The sequence below is a fragment of the Hypanus sabinus genome, chromosome 21 (genome assembly GCF_030144855.1).
Source record: "Hypanus sabinus isolate sHypSab1 chromosome 21, sHypSab1.hap1, whole genome shotgun sequence".
NCBI lineage: Eukaryota > Metazoa > Chordata > Chondrichthyes > Myliobatiformes > Dasyatidae > Hypanus > Hypanus sabinus.
The window spans coordinates 44,954,275-44,975,688 of NC_082726.1; the positions used below are offsets into that span (position 1 = coordinate 44,954,275).

General features: G+C 38.8%; 2 long non-coding RNA genes across 5 annotated transcripts in view; one reads left to right on the forward strand and one right to left on the reverse strand.

Annotated features, from left to right (window-relative positions):
* LOC132379001 (uncharacterized) overlaps positions 1–21,414 on the forward strand; it is a 108,027-nt gene that overhangs the window by 40,525 nt on the left and 46,088 nt on the right. The window lies entirely within an intron of this gene.
* LOC132379000 (uncharacterized) overlaps positions 1–21,414 on the reverse strand; it is an 85,373-nt gene that overhangs the window by 12,329 nt on the left and 51,630 nt on the right. For all 4 annotated transcript variants that reach the window (XR_009507257.1, XR_009507260.1, XR_009507259.1 and 1 more), the window contains one exon: positions 4,940–5,040. This is a non-coding gene — a long non-coding RNA (uncharacterized LOC132379000). The remainder of the gene's footprint in view (positions 1–4,939; positions 5,041–21,414) is intronic.

Here is a 21,414-nt window from a genome sequence, read left to right on the forward strand (position 1 = left end):
GTCCCACCCTTTGGGAAAATGGAACTAGTCAATAACGGGGCATTTTGCCCTTAGATCAGAGTTATTTCTCTGTTGTATTTTGTACTTATAATGACATCATCATTTGGGAAACATCATAAAGTAGATCAGTGGGTTGCAAATTCTGGCCTCCCTTGTTATCCCTCGAGGACTGCACCATACTAAGAGCAGTGAAAATTTAAGGTATTTCCACTGGGAAAGCATTGCTATTTGGAATATCAATCCCCTCTTATTCTCATTCACACAATTTTTTATTAACAGTATCCCATGGCACAAGTTGAGACTTTATTGAAGTAATTAGTGGAACTCGTGGATCCCTCCATTTGTGGGCCGATGGCTGCAGCTGATCATGGGGCTTGGAACCATATGAGACAATGGGGGTGAAGAAGGTCTTAGGAGATCCATGCATTGTTAACACTCCCTCCTCATATTCCCCCACTCACATCTCTCTGTTCTGTGAATTCACACCTCCAGCTTCCCAACTCTCTTGAACTAAACCCCCATCTCAGACTGAACCATTTTCAATGCAGATGGTGCCTGTCAAGTAACAGTTTGTACAAAATGCACAGATGAGTTTTAATGTATCTTGAAACACATAAGTCATCTTAAGAATATCCCACCCATGATATTTTGGTGACCCCTTGGCCCAATGTTATTGCTAACATGAGCATTTACTGTAAATTCCAAAAAATGAAAGTAATTCATTTCCAGTGCTTTTTTTCCCCCTGGAAGTTTGCAATTCAAAATCCCAGATTGCTAAGAAGTCACAACGTAATTCAAGATTAATTCAGCTACCTACTCGCAAACAAAAAAGCTACTGAGTTGAAAATCTGAGTTGATGCCTTTGCATCTTAATGAGTCATGGCGGCATTTCTAAAAAGGATGCCAACCAATCATTAATCCCTTAATGAGACTTGCAAAAATCTTAATGGCATTGAAATAAAATGATTTATGCAAACAGAAAAAGTTGTGTAAAATGAACATGTAACAATGTAAGAATGAAGCATTTGGAAACTTTGAACGATGACCACTTGTGTTCAGTGCTAGGAAGCAGAAGATTTGCCAATATTCTTCCACCACAAAACTACTATCTAGACTTAGTGATGCAGGAAACGAATTACCATTTCCCATAACTGCATCTGAATAGAGAGTGGACCATTAACCTTCCCCTTTATGAAGGATACAGCTTTCCCGTACTAACTGTAATCACTGCTGCCCAGGTTTCCATATTCGATAACCTTTGTGATTTGTGGCTTTTGGCCATGGTTATTTGTGTTGTGGTGGAACATGCACACAATTGTTCAGTAAACAATGTTGAAGTTTATTACGCCTGTGACATGCAAGTTTACTTTGTCAAATAAATGCCTCATTTAGTATGAGACAAAATTTAGTCAGTCTGTCTGGGTTAAATATACTCATTACACAGTGACAGATGATTTTAAAATGTTTTTAAGCATTTCAAGTGGATAAACAATAGGAAGGCACAATGTCAAAGCCTGACTATTGAATAAATCAGCCACTAGTTTAACGTTGTTAACATTTTATGTAAATGAATGTCACGTTGGCATTGAAAATTAAAAAAAACTTCCTAATTTTTATTCTAAGATATCTAAAGCAACTTACATAATGGTTTTACTTTTACTCAAGAAGGTAAAATTCACAATCAAGCTTTGGAATAGTGATTATAATATTAATTGCAGTTCAGATAATTTTATAAGAATTATCAGAGGGTTTTTAAAACTATCACATTTCCTCTTGTTTTCTGCTTTATGATATAGAAGCACTTTAGGGAGGAATTCCCTGTGGGGAATTTAATGGAAATTTCTCCCATTGGTGTGCAGTTTGTTCATGACAATCTATAGCCTAAATTTCCTGAAAAGTCCATTACTTTATACTGGAATATAAAACATGTCTTAAAGCAGCAAAATTTAATGTAAGTAATTGAGACCCAAAGAAAGTGTGAATCTCAAACCATGTGGGATCTCCTGAGAAATAATTATTTTCTTTTCAAAAGTGCTAACCATCACCCATACAGATAAAAGCCAAGAGAACTGGACTAACAATATAGAGACCCCAGTTTAAATCCCACCAAGACAGACATGACATTTAAATACAGTTACTAATCTGGAACTAAAATTTAAAAAAAAAATCTTAGTTATGATGACTCCAAACTATTGGAATCGCATGAAAACCTCTTTGGTTCATGGACATCCTTCAAGGGAAGGAAATCTACCAGTCTTCACTAGTTTGACCTACAAGTGATTAAGGACCCTGAAAAGTAAGGTATTACTGCAACAACCATCATAAGGGAATAGAACATAGAACAGCACAACAGAAGAACAAGATCTTTGGTCCTTAATGTTGTGCCAAACTAATTAAATGAGTAATAAATGCCTAACTGAACTAATCCCTTCTGCTTAGTCGATGTCCATATCCATCACCGCCCACTCATCTGGGTTCATCTATCACATGTGAACCAAATAAATTAGCCTCAGAGAGTTGCCAGGGAGGAAAGGTTGAGTCAGCGGTGAGGACTGAAGACAATGGCTTCAGTATGTCTAATATTTATTTGCAGGATATTCCTGATAATCCAATACTAGACATCATTCAAACAATCCAACACGTTCGAGGTTAGGAAAGAATATATTATAGAATGAGGGATAGGAGGGAGAGAAGGAATGATCCTTGGGAGACATTTGAAATATTAATATAGGAGAAGGTAAAGGAACCATTGTCTGTACAGAATTCAGCCAGCTGAATGCAGTGACGCCTAACTGAAAAAAACAATCTGAAAGGCTGTTGATATAGCGAACGGTGTCATAAGCAACCCACAGGTTGAGAAGGTTAAGAAATACATTAATCATTATTGACCTCCAACCTGACTCTTAGTAACATAGCAGGTTGGAGATCTGAATGGAGAAAAGCAGAAATCATGGGAAGGTACAATATGAAAATATGAAGATATAATTCCCAAGGAAAGAATGGAAAAACTGAGTTTATGAGAGAAGCAATAATGGCAAATTTAAAAACAAAAGCAATGCCCAAGCAAAGAACAGTATTCTAAAACTACAGGTCAGAAAGTGAGTGATACACTAATGCTTCTGTTATTAATGTTGTACAGCTCCAGAATGCATATCAGATAGTGATGTTGGGTGCTGTATGCCTGGAGTTTTGACATGTTCTTTGTTAGTGCATGGATTTCAGATGTGCTGCAGTTTCTTCCAGTGTCCTAAAGCGGTGCTAGGACATTAATAGGCAACAATGACTTGTCCCAAGTCTAGTGGATGGCAGGAGAATTAGAGAGTGTTGTTGGATATGTGAAAGAGAATAGGCTACAGGGAAATAAGTGAGCTATGAGACTGATGGGTATGCTCTGTGGTATGGCAGAGACTCAATGAGCTGAGTAGCTTTCTACTGCATCATAAGGAAATATGAGAATATAAATGAAAGGTAAAGAAGAGGAACAATTTTTAAACACAAGAGATTTTGCAGATGCTGCAAATCCGGAGCAACACGCACACACAAGTGATGGACAAACTCAGTAGGTCAGGTAATGAATAAACAGTCGACGTTTCAGGCAGTTCTAAGACACAGCATCTGTTTCTTGCGCATTTTTTAAAATTCTTGCATTATAGTCCATCCTGAATTTTCATTTCTGCTTCCCCAGCATCATTTAAAAATTTACTACTTCGCAAGTCTGTTAATCAAGATGTCTACATGAACGTGGTCATTACTATTCAGGTCCTTCTTACTCTGGCAGTTTCCTGCTTCCATTCCAGTACTGATGAGGGTCTCAGCCCGAGACATCGCCTGTTTATTCTTTTCCATGGATGCTGCCTGACCATCCGAGTTTCTCCAGCATTTTGTGTGCAGTGAAATTTTTAATCATTATTACCGCTAATATAACTGGAAATGCTCAACAGAGGATTGCAGTTTGCAAAGTCCCCATAAACGAAACCAAAGTTCCAAAATTAGTGATGACTCTGAGTTCCCAATTAGTGCCAATACACCAGTACGGAACAATTTCCAGGACTTAAAGTTTTTAGAACATGCAATTGCACTCAGCTGATGTATATTTAGATACAGATCAATAGGTGGTGATAAAAGATTGTGGAAATGTGATAAGAAAATATTACTTCTTTGATACGATAAATGTCTGAGTTTCTTAAGAACAGTAATAGTGTTTAATAGCATTACATCCTGATTACCTGTATTTCTGCACAGAGATTGAAAAGAAATTAATTCCTAACCTTCCTGTTGCAGAATTTTAGTACAGTGATCATCTTGATACTCTGTCAGACATTTGGGGAGTCGGCTGGAACAGGAGTAGTGGGGAAATCTGGAAATTCAGTACCATAGGCGGCACCTGGAATTAGTCAATTTGCTTAGAAGGAGCAGAGAGTGTACAAATATTTGCTGGGTGTTTTCTATACAGGCTTGAAAGATTGGTATACTGCTGTGAACCCAGTTTCAAATCTTAACATCCTGGGCTGGGATTTAAAAATGCAATTTAAAATAGAAAGATGCAGTGGCTAACCCATGATAATGTTCATGCTGTTCAAGCACATTTTGTTCTAGGATGCAGCATCTGTTTCTCATGGATTTTTCTTTATATTTTAATTCTTTTCTATACAGGCTTGAAAGTTTGGTATACTGCTGTGAACCCAGTTTCAAATCTAAACATGTTGGGTTGGGATCAAAATTGCAATATAAAATAGAAAGCTGCAGTGGCTAATCCATAATAATGTTCATGTTCAAGCACACTTTGTTCTAGGATGCAGCATCTGTTTCTCATGGACTTTTCTTTCTATTTTAATTCCTCTTTATAGACCATCCTGAATTTTCATTTTCACTTCCCCAGGATTACTTATAAATTTACAAATTCTGTTAATCAAGATATATAAATTAATGTGATCATTACCTTTCAGGTCGGGGCGGAAAATCAATATATATTTTGTCTTCTTTTCCATCCCATAGCTAGAAACGTTTACTATAGGGTTAACACGAGGAAATCTGCAGATGCTGGAAATTCAAACAACACACACAAAGTCAACAGTGCTTCTCCTTATAAATACTTTCAAATCTCTTACTTTCTTTCCTTTAGGTTAATCCTGACGAAGGGTCTCGGCCCGAAACGTCGACAGTGCTTCTCCTTATAGATGCTGCCTGGCCTGCTGTGTTCCACCAGCATTTTGTGTGTGTTGCTTACTATAGAGTTGTAGGATATCACTGTAGTACTAACTGCTACTGCAACTGTTTTGTTTAATTTCTGGATCAAGAGAGTTTCACTGTAAATATAGCCAAAAAATCATGTTTGTCAACCCTATGTCCAGTGAGAATTGCTGGTGAGATGAACGATATTGTTATTCCCCTGAAGAAAAAGACACAAAAAAAGCAGATTCCTACTTTATTCCGAGTCAAGCCCTTAAAACAAGGCTCGTGTCACAACAGATTATACCAGTCTCAAATGAGATGTTTCAGTGACTTCTCACATGAGAGGGAAAATCTTGTCAGATCACTGAGAGAAGAACAATGGGGTTAGCACTTTCAAAGACAGCTTATTTGTTTGGCCAAATGGCATTTTTCTCTGTTGTACCAAATTATTATTATTATTATTATTCTCACATTCTACTTACCATCTAAACATATGTTAAAATCAGTTATTACTACAAAGTGGATTAAATTAATATTTTTCCAAGGGAGAGCTCATTTCTTCCTTTTTCAAGAACACATTTCATTGCCATAATTTGTACATCTATTACATTTGTACATTTGCCATTATTGTGTACATTTCTGGTCACGGAATTATAGGAAAGGTATCAACAAAATAGAGAGAGTACAGAGGAGATTTACTTGAATGTTACCTGGGTTTCAGCACCTAAGTTACAGGGAAAGGCTGAACAAGTTAGGTCTTTATTCTTTGGAGCGTAGAAGGTTGGGGGAGACTTGATCGAGGTATTTAAAATAATGAGGGGGATAGATCGAGTTGACATGGATAGGCTTTTTCCATTGAGAGTAGGGGAGATTCAAACAAGACGACATGAGTTGAGAGTTAAGGGGCAAAAGTTTAAGGGTAACATGAGGGGGAATTTCTTTACTCAGAGAGTGGTAGCTGTGTGGAATGAGCTTCCAGTAGAAGTGGTAGAGGTAGGTTCGGTATTGTCATTTACAGTAAAATTGGATAGGTATATGGACAGGAAAGGAATGGAGGGTTATGGGCTGAGTGCGGGTCGGTAGGACTAGGTGAATGTCAGAGTCAGCATGGACTAGAAGGGCAGCGATAGCATGTTTCCGTGCTGTAATTGTTATATGGTTATAAGGTATTATAGCTAAACTGCACAAGAATAGGACCTTCAGCTCTACTCAACTATGCTAACCATATGGATCCCACATGTCCACATTAGGCCTTTATCTCTGTACTCCTTTTCTATCCAAGTACCCACCTACATAATATTTAAACATTGAAGTTATATCTACCTCTGACATATCTTTTGCAGCACTTTCTATATAACTATCACACTATGTATGGATAAACTTGCCTCTCAGATCTTTAATTTTCACTCCTTTAACCTATGCCCTTTAGTTTTAGGCTCCTGCAGCATGAATAAAAGACTCTCATTAACTTTGCAATGCCCCTTGTAATCATCTAAGCCTCAAAGTTTGTTACTCAGTCTCATATGTTCTAGTGAGAATGAACCCAACTTATACATTCTCTCCTTGTAAGTTGATACACCATCAATAACACTCTGAGACGTGAGGCGAGATATAGGCTTTTATTGGCTGGAAGAAAGAACAAGCAGCAATTGACCACCACACTACATCCTGGAGACTGAGGCCAGGGCGGTGTCTCCAATCGCCTTTATACCGGGGTCCGTGGGAGGAGCCACAGAAGAAGTCAGCGGGAGAGTGTGTCCAGACAGGTATATGTAGTTCACCACGTAAGTAAAGCCCTTAATTCCAGGCAACATACTGGTGAATATCTTCTGAATAGACCATAAGGAGCAGAATTAGGCCATCTGGCCCATCGAGTCTGCTCCGCCATTCAATCATGGCTGATCCTAATTCTTTCTCCTCCTCAACCCCAGTTCCCAGCCTTCTCTAGTGTAACTTTTGATGCCATGCCCAATCAAGAACCTATCAATCTCTGATCCTCCACATTGAAAACTGATGCAAATTACTCATTTAGTTCATCAGCCATCTCCTTGTCCCCCGTTATTATTTCTCTTGCCTCATTTTCTAGCAGTCCTATATTCTCTCTCATTTCTCTTTTATTTTTAAAATACTTGACTAAACTTTTACTATCCACTTTGATATTATTTGTTAGCTTACTTTCATAATTCATCTTTCCCCTTCTAATGATTTTTTTAGTTGCTCTCTGTAGGTTTTCAAAAACTTCCCCATCCTCTATCTTTCCACGAATTTTTGCTTTGTTGTAGCCCTTTCTTTTGCTTTTAAAATGGCTTTAACTTCCATTGTCTGCCACGGTTGTACTATTTTACCATTTGAGTATTTCTTCATTTTTGGAGTACATATGTCCTGCAGCTTCCTCATTTTTCCTCATTGCTGCTCTGCTGACAACCCAGCCAGCAGCTCCTTCCAGTTTACTTTGGCCAACTCCTCTCTCATACCATTGTAATTTGCCTTACCCCACTGAAATACTGCCACATCAGACTTTACTTTCTCCCTATCAGATTTCTAGTTGAACTCAGTCATATTGTGATCACTGGTTCCTAAGGGTTCCTTTACCATAAACTCCCTAATCACCTCCGGTTCATTACATAACACCCAATCCAGTACAGGTGTCCCCCGCTTTACAAATGTTCGCTTTACGCTGCTTCACTTTTACAAAAGGCAAACATTAGTAGCCTGTTTTCGCATTACAAAGAGGATTTACACTTTCAAGAAAATTTTTCCCATATAAATTAATGGTTCTTCGCTTTACGCCATTTTGGCTTGAGAAAGGTTTCATAAGAGCGCTCTAACTTTGTTAAAGGGGTAGGGGGGGCTGTATAGCTGATCTCCTAGGAGGCTCAAAAACAAACTGTTCTAAAAAGCCATCCTTTAGGCATTCAATGAACTTACTCTCTTGAGGTCCATTACCAACTTGATTTTCCCAATCGACCCGCGTGTTAAAAATCTCCTATGACTACCATAACATTGCCCTTTTGACTCGCCTTTTCTATTTCCTGTTGGAACCTGTGCTCCATCTCCCAGCCACTGTTGGGAGGCCTGTATATAACTGCCATCAGCGTCCTTTTACCCTTGCAGTTTCTTAACTCAACCCACAAGGATTCAACATCTTCTGATCCTAAGTCACATCGTTCTACTGATCTGATGTCATTCTTTACCAGTAGAGCCACACTAACCCCTCTGTCGACCTTCCTATCCCTCTGTTATCATGTGTAACCTTGGACATTCAGCTCCCAACTACAGCCATCCTTCAGCCACGATTCAGTGATGGCCACAACGTCATACCTGGCAATCTGTAATGATGCAACAAGATCATCCACCTTATTTCTTATACTACGCACATTAAGATACAATACCTTGAGACCATATTTGCTATCCTTTCTGATTCCTCATCACTAATGATTTGATACTCAGCCTGTTGGCTGCAACTAAGTCCCATAACTTGCCTGCCCTTCCTGACAATCTGACTGCACGTTATCTTTACTTTTTTACCATTTGTCCTATCCTGAGTCCTTTCTCTCTGGTTCCCACCCCTCTGCCAAATTAGCTTAAACCCTCCTCAACAGTTCTAACAAACCTGCCCACGAGAATATTGGTCACCCTCAGGTTCAGGTGCAACCCACCATACCTTTCCCTGAAGAGATACCAATGATTCAAGAACCTGAAGCCCTGCCCCCTGCACCAGCTTCTCAGCCACACATTTACCTGCCAAAGAATTCTTCTCAATGTTACCACATCCTTCCTGTACTGTGGTGTCCAGAAATGCACACAGTAATCTAAATCTAGCCTAACTAATGTTTTGTACATCTGCAACATCTTGCGCCAATTCTTGTACACAATACTTTGATTTATGTCAAATGCCTTCTTCACTACTCTATGCACACCTGTTGCCATTTTTATTGAACTGTGACCTGCATCCCAAAAGTCTCCCTGTAGTATAACACTCCTAATATCCCTCCCATTTACAGTATGTGCACTGCCAATATTTAATGTCCCAAGACACATTACTTTACATTTGCCTGGATTATATTCCATCTGCCATCATTCCACCCAATTTTCTGGCTAATCTATGTCCCTCTGTACTTTAGACAACCTTTGTTACCAACTTCTCTCCCCATTTTTTGACTCGGTGGCAAATTTATTAATCAGTCCACCTATATTTTCATCCAAATCGTTTACTTAAAATGCCTTCATTTTAAGTTTGCCACAACATATAAGTTGCACATATGGGTGTCTCAGTAAAATATTTGGAATGATGGAAAATATCGTTGTTGCTTTTAACTCTAGAAAAAATAATTTTAAAGAAGATTTTTAGTCATGTAATATTGATTAAATTTATGATTATTTAAATGATTCTCCAGCCATACTACTGGCAAAATGCAGTGGCACTGCAATTACTGAGCTGACCAGAAGGCAAGACAAAAGGCAATTCTCCTCCCTCCTGTCTGTAATTACGACACGGTCACCAGCTCTAAGGCCACATTGGCAAAAGGTGTCCCAACAAGTGATGACATTTCTGTCAATTTGTTGCTGGAGATCTGGAACATCTGAGGAGCTCAAGTGAAAGTATCAGCTACATTTTTGCCTGAATTAGAACCTTTAAATGTTCAGATAACCACACTGAGTCTCTAGACACTGATAGTTTAAAGAAACAGATATTATCCTCATTTCAACTGTCTTACTGAACAACTTCCCAAAGCAAGATGATGGTCAGCTAAGATATTATGGGAGCAACTTAGTCCAAAAGAACTGAAGGCAAAGAAGATCGGCTCCACTGTGATGTAAGTAATACAAATATGTAGCAAGTGTGCTCTATATATCCTGTTCCTGTTGTGTTATTTTTTCCATGCTCAATAAACAGTTTAAAGTTTTGTCTTGAAATGTGAGTGTAATTATCTGGAAAAAATCAGTTTCAAAGGATAGTTGTGGGGAGATGATGGCTGGTATCACAACAGTAATGGAGAAGTTATTCTCTTGTAAGAAACTAGATCTTGCAGAAAGAATGCTGAGTGGTTTAGATGCAACATTTTACTATTAATGGAAATAAAACCAGAAGTAATTTCTTCATTGAAAATTGTTGAACAACAAAAAAACTTGTATATTAAACCTGAGAGCAAAATACTTAAATAAACTCTTCAGCAGAAGCTTTAAAATCCTGTGTGCACAGGAGGATCTTCACTTTATAATCATGAATGCATGGAACAGATTTCCAGGCAAAAATATTAGTCCTATCTCAAATGAAGAGTTGGCAGAGAATAAATATAAGTACATGCAATAAATACAGATTGTAGATGGGTAAGATGGGTCCTGGTCAAGCCAAAACCCAAAACTTTTAAGGTCTCAGAATGATGAAGCAAATTATGTTGAACACATGAGTACACAATCCTTCCTGCACTCTAAACCATTTTAAGCTTATTGTTGCTCAGTAGCAAACCAAATTGAATTAATACTATTAATAAATGCCAACATTAGTATTTTTATATGTGTTTTAACATATCAGCATTTGGTTTTGCATGGTTACAATACTAAGTCTTGGAGCTTGAGAACATAGAACATAGTAAATTCAGTGGATTATTTCCACATCATCATTAGTGACCTGCAGAAGAGACAAATGGCCATAAAAGTCATGTGCAGCATTGTTTCAAGCATTACAAACTAGCAATAAATAGTGCAGTCAGTCAGGGCTGACTGCTGAGATAGTAAGTCATTTCATGCACAGCTAAGTGGTAGTTGGACAGTTAAAGCTCTACAATCGACCAGAAGCATACATTTGGTGCTTTCACTGCATGGGTTTCAATAAGCAGCAATATTATAGTGTAGCTTAGATCTGATATACAGAGATTATTTTACAGGATGAGCAAAAGAGTTCTATACCATTGAGACTTGATCTTGACAATTGGGAAATATAAATTCAATTGAAATTAAGTAAATCTGGAATTTAAACAATACTGCTAGTCTCAGAAATAGTAACCATGAAGCTAACAGATTGTCATTAAAAATTCCTTTAGTCCACTATGTCCTTCAGGGAAGGAAATCTGCCATTTCTACCCAGACAGGCTTATGTGTGATACCAGACCCGAACTGCTTCCTCATTTAACGAGGCATTAGGTATGGACAATAAAAGCTAGCCATGACAGTGACATCCACATCCTGTGAATGAATAAATATAGATACTGTATTTCAGCAGTTATGCAAACTAGCTTTGCAACTTCTTCTTTTGAAGGCTCTATAACTTGGAAACACTTCAGAGGAATTAACTGGTCTTCAGCCTATTTTTAACATTTGTTTCAGATTTCCAGCATGTGCAATTTTTGACTGTTAACTTCCAATGTTACGGGGATGCAGCAGAGAGCAACCACATTGTCTCAACATTTAAAGAAAATCCAGAAGGATTATGCTAAGAGCACGTCATTAGAAATTCAGGCCACTGTGAAATAGCCTTTCAGCCAGATTCAGATGCCAATCATTTGGGAACTGGTTGAACAGAAGAGCTGATTCTGGTTGATCAGAAACAGAGGGTGAGATGCACTGACAATGCACAGGGAGAGCTGGCCTGAAAGTACTGACCCACAGGAAGGACATAGTTGGCAATTCTCTTCGAAACCGTTGGCCAAAGGGTAAGTCCAATCTGGTCCATTGCTTCAAGTATATGGTCTTTATTCAGAAGGTTAAAGCATACCTGCAAACGTAGACCATAAGACCATAAAACATAGGAGCAGAATTAAGGCATTTTGCCCATTGGGACTGTTCTGCCGTTCCATCATGGCTGATTTATTATCCCTCTCAATCACATTCTCCTGCCTTCTCCTTGTAACCTTTGACTCCCTTACTATTTAAGAAATTATTAACCTCCGCTTTAAATATACCCGATGATTTGGCCTCCACAGCCATCTGTGGCAATGAATTCCACAGATTCACTACCCTCTGGCTAAAGAAATTCATCTCCATTCTAAACATGGAAGCAAAGGTTGGTTGGGGAGGGGTTTAGGCGCCCTGTATACAATACATTCTTGCCTTTTATCTCATTGATCTCACAATATAATTATTTTATAGTGGAATTAATTATAGTGGAAAGGATCTGTTTAGAGGTTATTTTAAGGACAAGCAAGAATAAAAAAATAAGCAATTAGATTACTGCATATTTAATATAATATTTATTATTCTTAGCAAAGTACAGAGAAGGAGGAATAGTGAATTTTCGGGTTTATAACCACAGAGATCAGTATGCCTAGAGAGACAGTATTGATTCTGCAGATTCAATAGAAACCTTGTTTGTCTCTGCATGCCAATGTCTCAGCTTGTTTACCTACAGTATGACACAAAATTGCAAAATTTAAGGATGCATTCTCAGCTTGTGGTGTTTCAACATGGAATTATTGAAGAGAGACAGAGTGGGAATGGGTCCCATAGGAAAGAGCATTATACAAAAAGGCTTAACAGTTATTCACCTACTATATTTTCAGTGGAGCAAAATTGTTGACCCAAATATTAAAGTATGAACCCTTCTATTTCTCAGTTCATTTTACTGTTGACAGCAATCTTCAAGCCCTAACATTCCATTCTTCTTCTTAGGCAGGTCCCTAGAGTTGAGAACTTGCTTCCACTCTAGTTTAGTGGATTTTGAGGCAGTTGATGGAGACAATATGAGATCCACAGGTTCTGCCATAGATGGGTCAGATACTGCTCTATGGGGTAGGGATGAGTCCTTTGGAATCTTTTGCATTCCTTTTGCTGCTTTTCCTGACCTCCATGTGCTTTAGTGGGTTCTGGGATGCTTCTTCTTCAGTTTGAGCCAGGGATTCCCATAAGCAGTGAAGAAATTACATTTGTTTTTAAAGAGGTTTCCAGTACCTTCTGGAAACTTTTTCTCTATCCTCCCATGATTCACTTGGGATTGCAATGCTGGGAGTGGAGTGCTTTTTTAATGGTTTGTCCACATAGCACCCATTCAGAGTCATAGAGAAGTACAGCACAGGAACAGGCCTTTCGACCCATCTAGTCCATGATGAACCATTTAAACTGCCTACTCCCTTCAACCTGCATCGGGACCCTCCATACTCCTACCATCCGTCTACCTATCCAAACTTCTCTTCAACATTGAAATCGAGCTTGCATGCATCACTTGTGCTGACAACTCATTCCACACTCTCACAACACTTTCTTTCAATATTTTTATTAGTTTCTGCATAGAGAAATACAGAGGGCAAGAAGATATGTTATAAGTCAAAAGAAAAACATAAAATAATACCAAATACGTTGTATTAAAAATACAGTTACAATCACAGAACCCTGTATTCATAAAAATTTAGTTAAATCGTAATATTGAAATATAGTAATTTTGTTATACAGAAAAAAAATCTAAAACCACTAACAAAGTCAGAGCTGTTAGGAAAAACAAGAAAAAAGAGGAAAAAACCCTTATCATATAATAAAATATATTATTAACCACCATCTGTACTTTCACAACAAATCAAAGGTTTTGAAAATAACTCAAAAATGGTCCCCACAACACTCTGAGTGAAGAAGTTTCCCCTCATGTTTCCCTTAAATGTCTCACCTTTCACCCTTACCCCATGACCTCTGGTTGTAGTCCCACCCAACCTCAGTGGGGGGAAAAAGCCTGCTTGGATTTACTCTATCTATACCCCTCATAATTTTGTATACCTCTATCAAATCTCCTCTCAATCTCCTATGTTCTCAAGAATACAGTCCTAACCTATTCAATCTTTCCTTATAATTCAGATTGCCAGACCTGGCAACATCCTTGTAATTATGATCTGTACTCTTTCAACCTTCCTTATGTCTTTCCTGTAGGCAGGTGACCAAAATTGCACATAATACTCCAAATTAGGCCTCAACAACATCATATACAACTTCAACATAACATTCAATCTTCTGTATTCAAAGCATTGATTTATGAAAGCCAATGTGCCAAAAGCTCTCTTTATGACCCTATCTACCTTTGACACCACTTTCAGTGAATTATGGGCTGTATTCCCAGATCCTTTTGTCTTACCACACTCCTCAGTGCCCTACCATTCACGAAGACCAACCCTAGTTGGTCCCACTGAAGTACAAAACCTCTCAATTGCCTACATTAACTTACAATCTCCCATTTTCAGCCAATTATTCCAGCTGATGCAAGTCACTCTGCAAGCCTTCCTCATTGTTCACTACACCTTAGTCTTGGTGTCATCCACAAATTTTCTGATCCAGTTAACAACATTATCATCTAGATCATTAATATAGATGACAAACAACACAGGACCCAGCACTGATCCCTGCGGCACACCACCAGTCACAGGCCTCCAGTCAGAGAGGCAACCCTCTACTACCATCCTCTGGCTTCTCCAACAAAGCCAACACCTAATCCAATTTACTACCTCATCCTGAATGCTGAGCAACTGGATCTTCTTGACCAGCCTCCCATGTGGGACCTTGTCAAATGCCTTACTGAAGTCCATGAAGGCAACATCCACTGTCTTGCCTTCATCCATTTTCCTGGTAACTTCCTCAAAAAACTCTATAAGGTTGGTTAGACATGACCTACCACACATGAAACCATGCTGGCTATCTTTAATCAATCCATGTCTATCCAAATACTTATATATCTGGTTCCTTAGAAGACCTTCCAATGCCTTTTCCACAACTGATGTCAGTCTCACTGACCTGTAACTTTCTGGTTTATGGGATAGCCTTTTTCAAACAGCAGAACAATATTGGCTATCCTCCAATCCTAAGGATGTTTCAAAATATCTCTGCCGGGCCCCCATCAATTTCTGAACTAGCCTCCCATAGGGTCCAAGGAAACACCTTGTCAGGCCCTGGGGATTTATTCATCTTGATTTGCCTTAGGATAACAAACACCTCCTCCTCTGTGATCTGTACAGGGTTCATGAAGTGTATGCCACTTTGCCTCACTCTATAGACTCTGTATCCATCTCCCCAGTAAATATAGATGGAAAGAATTCACTTAAGTTCACCCCCATCTGTTTTGACTCCACACATGCATTACCAATCTGGTCTTCCAGAGAACCAATTTTATCCTTTGCAGTCTTTTTTCTCTAAACATATCTATAGAATCCCTTAGGATTCTCCTTCACCTTGTCTGCTTTAACAACTTCTTCCCTTCTTTTAGCCTTCCTGATTTCTTTCTTAAGTGTTCTCTTACATTTATTGTTCCTACTTGCCTATATCTGCTATGCACCTCTTCTTTTTCTCCTAACCAGGGCCTCAATGTCTCTTGAAACCCAAGGTTTCCTACCCCTGTTTTCTTTACCTTTTATTCTGTCAGGCACATACAAGGCACATACTCTCAAATTTCATTTTTGAAAACCTCCAACTTTCCAAGTACATCTTTGCTAGACAATAGTCTGTCCCAATCCACACTTGCCAGATCATTTCTGACACCATCAAGATTTGTCTTTCTCCAATTTAGAATCTCAACCCACGGACCAGACTTTTTTTTGTATATTTATTTTGGGATATTGTATGTGCTAAGTCTTGATGCTGGGATTGGATATGGACATTTTCCTGGTTGAGAATTTGGAAGATTCTATTGATGCAGCAAATGTGGTACCTCTAAATTTTTGAAGTGGTTGCCATGTATCACTTGTGACTTACCATATATTGCTTGTACAATGGGGATTATTGCTGCCCAATCAAGCTGGAGCATGCTGCTAGGCTTGAGGTCTTGGTCTTTGAAGAATTATTTCCTCAGATGACCAATGGGATATAACACACTGAAGGCAGTGATGGATTTCATCCATGATGCCCATCCTTATTCTGTCCTTCCTAAGATATGGGACGTGATAGACATTGGTCAGACCTTGAATGCTAGGGGAAAGAGGTGAAGAGGTTTGGACTTAAAATGCTGGAGACAGATTGGAGGAGGATATTTGTCTTCCTAAAATGTAATGTATTGTCCTCTATATTTTTCAAGCTTAGTTGGCCCACAATTCCCATGCTCATTTCTCTCTTCTTCTGGCTCCCCTTCCCTTCCATGATCACCATCACTTGACACTCAGTTTCACTCTCTGTTGCCACTGGTTCCACCTACTCATCATCCAAACATACAACAGTGCCAGTGCCTACTAATCCCTCCCCCAGTTGCTTCTATCTGCCTATCACCCCTCCTTTACCACTTATCCCCATATTCACTTAAAGATTAATTTTACTTCTCACATTGAAACATTGAAACTTACAGTGAAATGCATCATATGCATCAATGACCAGCACAGCCTGAGGATGTGCTGAGGGTAGCCCGCAAATGTCGCCATTCTTCAGGCACCAATGTAACATGTCCACAACTTACTAACCCATTTATCAGATTTCACATCTGCAGCAACTTGTTTCCAGTTATCACCTTCCAGCCTCAGCCTCTATTTCTATCTCTGCCCTCCCCACACCTAGATCACACTAGATCTCTTTCCTTATCTGTATTTACCTACACTTTCTTCACCCACCAGTCATTATCTCCTGACTCCATCCCTCCCACTCCTGCTCCCCTATCTGTCTCTGTTTTCCCATTTTCTCCCTCCTCACCTAGCTCTATCCATTATCCCCCAGCTCCTGCCCCACTCCTCCTAATACAGGCCACTTCCCATCCTATTGCATGGTCCTGATCCTAAGCCTCGACTATCCCCTTGCCTCCATAGATGCTGCTTGACTAGTTAAGCTCTACGAGCTGTTTGTTATTTGCTCCTTCCTTTACTTTATAAAATTCAAAGATGATTTGAAACTCAGTCTCCAAGTGTGCAATGTGCAGAAGTCACTCACCTACTGTAATGTAATGACAAGAAGACATTGGATCTAGAATGGAGAATTAAAATCAGAATCAGATTCATCATCAATGACAGGTCATGAGATTTGTTGTTTTGGGGCAGCAGTACTGTACAATACTTAAATGTGCTATAAATCATAATAATAAATATATATTGTATTAAAAATAGTGTAAAAAGAGAGCTAAATAGTGAGGTAGTTTTCATGGGTTCATTCCCCGTTCAAAAATCTGATTGTGAGAGGAAGAAGCTGTTCCTGAAACATTGAGTGTGTGTCTTTAGGCTCTAAAATCTCCTCTCTGATGATAGTAAGAAAAGGATGGTTGAATGATTTCATGCTCAAGTCCATAAGAAATATGTCAAACCAATATGGCAAACCAAGCTTGATTGACCTAAGTTTCTACCCCTGCTTCTTCATAGTTGGCCTTTACTTCAGTTGCTATTTTCCTACACTATCCCCATATCCCTTTGTTCTTTCAGTACCCACTAATCTATTGATCTCTTCTTTGAGCATAAGCAGTGATTGAATCCCCATTCTGAGGCAAATAATTCTAAACTCATCATCCTGAGTAAAGAAGCTGCTTTTGGAGGAGATGGAGGCCAGTGATGAATTTCACAATGGCTCTCCAGTGGTACACTGCACAGTAGATTCCTCTGTAAATACCACAACTGGACATCTCTTCTCTTAAAAGTGATCATGATAACAACTCTTAGGTTCCTGGCATGTACTCTTATTCCCAGATGAAAGAGGAGACGTTGTGAATTCACACCAGAACTACTCCCCTGATATCTTTTAATACTTCAGCAGAGGTGTTTTTTCTGTTTTTTGCAGAACATTGGGTTTTAACTGGCTGTAGGCCAGTCTCTGACTTCTGTTTAATCTAAGTCCATCTATATACAACCATGGCAAAAATGAGTCAAGCCCAATGTTAACAAATAAAAGCACCAAGCATACAGATACCAACATAATGTAAGCAGAGGGACACACACACACACACACACACACACACACACACACACACACACACACACACACACACACACACACACACACACACACACACACAGTTTAATTTACCAGCTTGCTAGTCAAAGTTTAGGACAATTAATCCAGAAACATAAATTCAAATCCAACACGCAACTGAGGAATTTAAATAAATGCAGAGGAAACACTAATCTCAGGAATGATAACCATAAAAATGCTGATTTTTTTTATTAAAAACATGTTTAGTTCACTAATGTCTTTCAGGGAAGGAAATAAGCTATGATAAAATTATCGGTCCTATTTATGATACCAAATGTCACCCTTAACTGGCTGCTCGATTCAGTGGTAGTTAGGTATGATTAATAAATTTTAGTCTCACCAGCAATGTCCACGTCCCATGGACAGTTTTTGTTAAATAGGTAGGCACGCGCTCTGGGTGTATATTTGACCTCAATTTTAATGTATTTTTATGTGATCCTACCTAAAGAACAAAGAGGTAATAGTCCTTATAGATTCTTATTAACTGCTATGCATGTGAAGTCACAGAAATTTTGAGGGAAAAGGTTAGGTAACGTCAAGAAGTAATCATTAGGTTTAAAATAACCTATAAAATTCTATGTACACAATTCACAGCAGGAGGCAATCTAGCTTCTATTCTACTTTAAATAGGCCAAGAAGATCACATCCTCAAATATTTACCTTTTCAGAGAATGCAAACATGAGTCAAGGCAAGGCAGTGTAAAACTTGCACAGTGGAGGGAATGTTTGTTCTGCCCTACTCAAATAACGACTTGTATATAAAACACACTTTGCATCTTTGACCTAGAAACACAACAAGGTACTTCACAGCTGTAAATACCTGACAAAAGAACTTGAGAGAGTTAGAACTTGAAATTAGGTTGTTACATTTCCTACAGATTTGCAATTTGAACAAGGCAGTTTTGGCAAATGAAATGCCTGCAAGATTCAGGTGGACAGAAGCCTTGAGAATTAATACTAATTGGAATAACATGATGTCACTTGTCCCCTGACAGCAAGAGCAGGGAATACCACTGAAGCTGTAAAAGATCATTATAAGAATGTTTCAGATTTGGGTCATTTAACAGGGCACTCTGTGTGTCTAGGGAGAGGGAAAATGAATAACCAGGTGCTATTTTATGATTGTGCCGAGATCTTTTAAAGATTAAAGCAACATTTTAAAGTTATATTTTTAATTTTCATTTGATTTTGAGGTCAGCTTCAAATTAATAATAGCCATCCTCCAGGATTAGTCAATGAGGGCAAGAAAAAATATAGAATCTACATTTCCATTATTTCATTGTGAAGCATTTTCCCCGGTATTTGTATTAATTCTACTTCCCAATGTTAAAGTAATTTCTTTTGTTAGTGATTCAGGAAGTTAACTTTAACAAAGGGGTTGATTGTGATGACAAACCTAAAAGATATTCAGAAACAGAGTGATCTCTTTTACAGTAGCAGGACACAACCGGCACCAGAATTCTATACATCCTCAGTTATTCCATTCTCCAACATTACAGCAGAAAAATGTGCTTCTATTTCATTGGCCTTTCCGGTTTCGGTTCATAAGATACCAGAGAAAAATTAGAGTTGCTGTGATATCCTCCTACTTATGCAAATAGTAGCATCATTACTTCCTGGTGGCCAAACCTTTTTATTCTCATTCCCATTCCCGTTCTGACATGTCCATGACCTCCTCTTGTGCCATGATGAGGCCACCCTCAGGGTAGAGGATCAGCACATTATATTCCACCTAGTTAGCCTCCAACCTGATGGCATGACTATCAATTTCTCCTTCCAGTTAAAAAATTTCTCGTTCCCCCTCTCTTCTTCTTCTATTTCCCTCTCTGGCCTCTTCCCTCTTCTTACCTGTCTATCACCTTCCCCTAGTGCTCCTCCTGCTTACCTTTCTCCTATGGTCTACTCTCTTTCCCTTTCAGATTCCTTCTTCTCCAGCCCTTTACCTTTACTACCCACCTGGCTTCACCCATCATCTCCTAGCTAGCCCCCTTCCCTCCCACCCACCACCTTTTTTATTCTAGCATCTTTCCCCTTCCTTTCCAATACCGAAGAAGGGTCTCAGGCCACAGCATCACCTGTTTATTCATTTCCATAGATGCTGCCTGCTCTGTTGAGTTCCTCTAGCATTGTACGTGTGTTGCTTTGGATTTACAGCATCTGTAGAATTTCTCATGTTTAAAAAATTAATCTCATTATTACTCTTGACATTTATCTTAAACCTGTGACCTCTAGTCTCTGACCTCTCCACCAACATGAAAGTTTCTACTATCCATTCTGTACTCGCCATGTGTATACTCTTGTCAAATCTCCTTTAGCCTTTTCTCAAAGCAACTAAAGCCTTTCTAATCTGTGCTTGCAACTGTGGTCCTCATCACAAGAACCAGTCTAATAAATCTCCCCGGATCCTCGTGAATGTATTCACACCGTTCTGTAATGTAGTGACTGAATTGAATAAAATACTCTGATTATGGCCAAACCTAAGGATGATATCAAGGAGCCTTAGTAAAAGTGAAGACTGTGGGCATAAAAGTGTCATAAAAGCCTTCAAGTCATACCTAGAACTTGATTACAGAATTCAGAGTTCATTAGGCCTGTATCCCAAGGTCCAATTAAATTTACATGCTTCAAGAACAAGCCTTCCATTCATCAACAGGTCAGGAGTCTGAAGTGGGAGACTTACTGATGACTGAACAATGTTCGATTCTATTCAGTTTCTTCATTATATCATTATGTCAACTTCATGGAGTTCATCATTGATAAAATTCCATTTGGACACCTACATCCTGTGGTGTTACTCATATCCGGAAACCAGAAAATCTCTCCCCACCTACAAAACACAAGGGCGATAAAAAATCTCTCCATACTTCGCTGTAAGCGCAGTTTCAACTAAGTTCCAAAAAGCTGACCAGTATGCGTTTAAGGTAATCCATTTGACTGTCATCCCATCCACAACATGGAATGCTCATTTCCAACACCACCATCTACAAAGCGTTCTTGTTACTTTCCCACAATATTCCGATAATTCCTCTGAAAGCCAGAACTTCTAGTGCAAAGAAAGGTAATGTTAAAGGACACATCCAAACTCCACTAGCTGCAGGTTCTCTCTAAGTCTCATACTATTCTGTCTTGGAAGTACATTGCTGTTCTTTCATCATCACTGGGTCCGAACAGCAGAACGGATCTACCATAATTGGTCACTACATTTCCAAGAGTAATTAGGTAGATAATGCCTAGCAACATTGATATCCCATAATAAAGGGTAAATGTTGCAGAGTTGAGATATTTAAGACTGTCTAATGTGCAACAATTGGTAAGTTTATAGATCTGTCCAACTTGAGACAAATTGGGGAAATATAGTTGAAACTTCAAAGCATTATGCATTGAATTAGATCTGCATCTAGT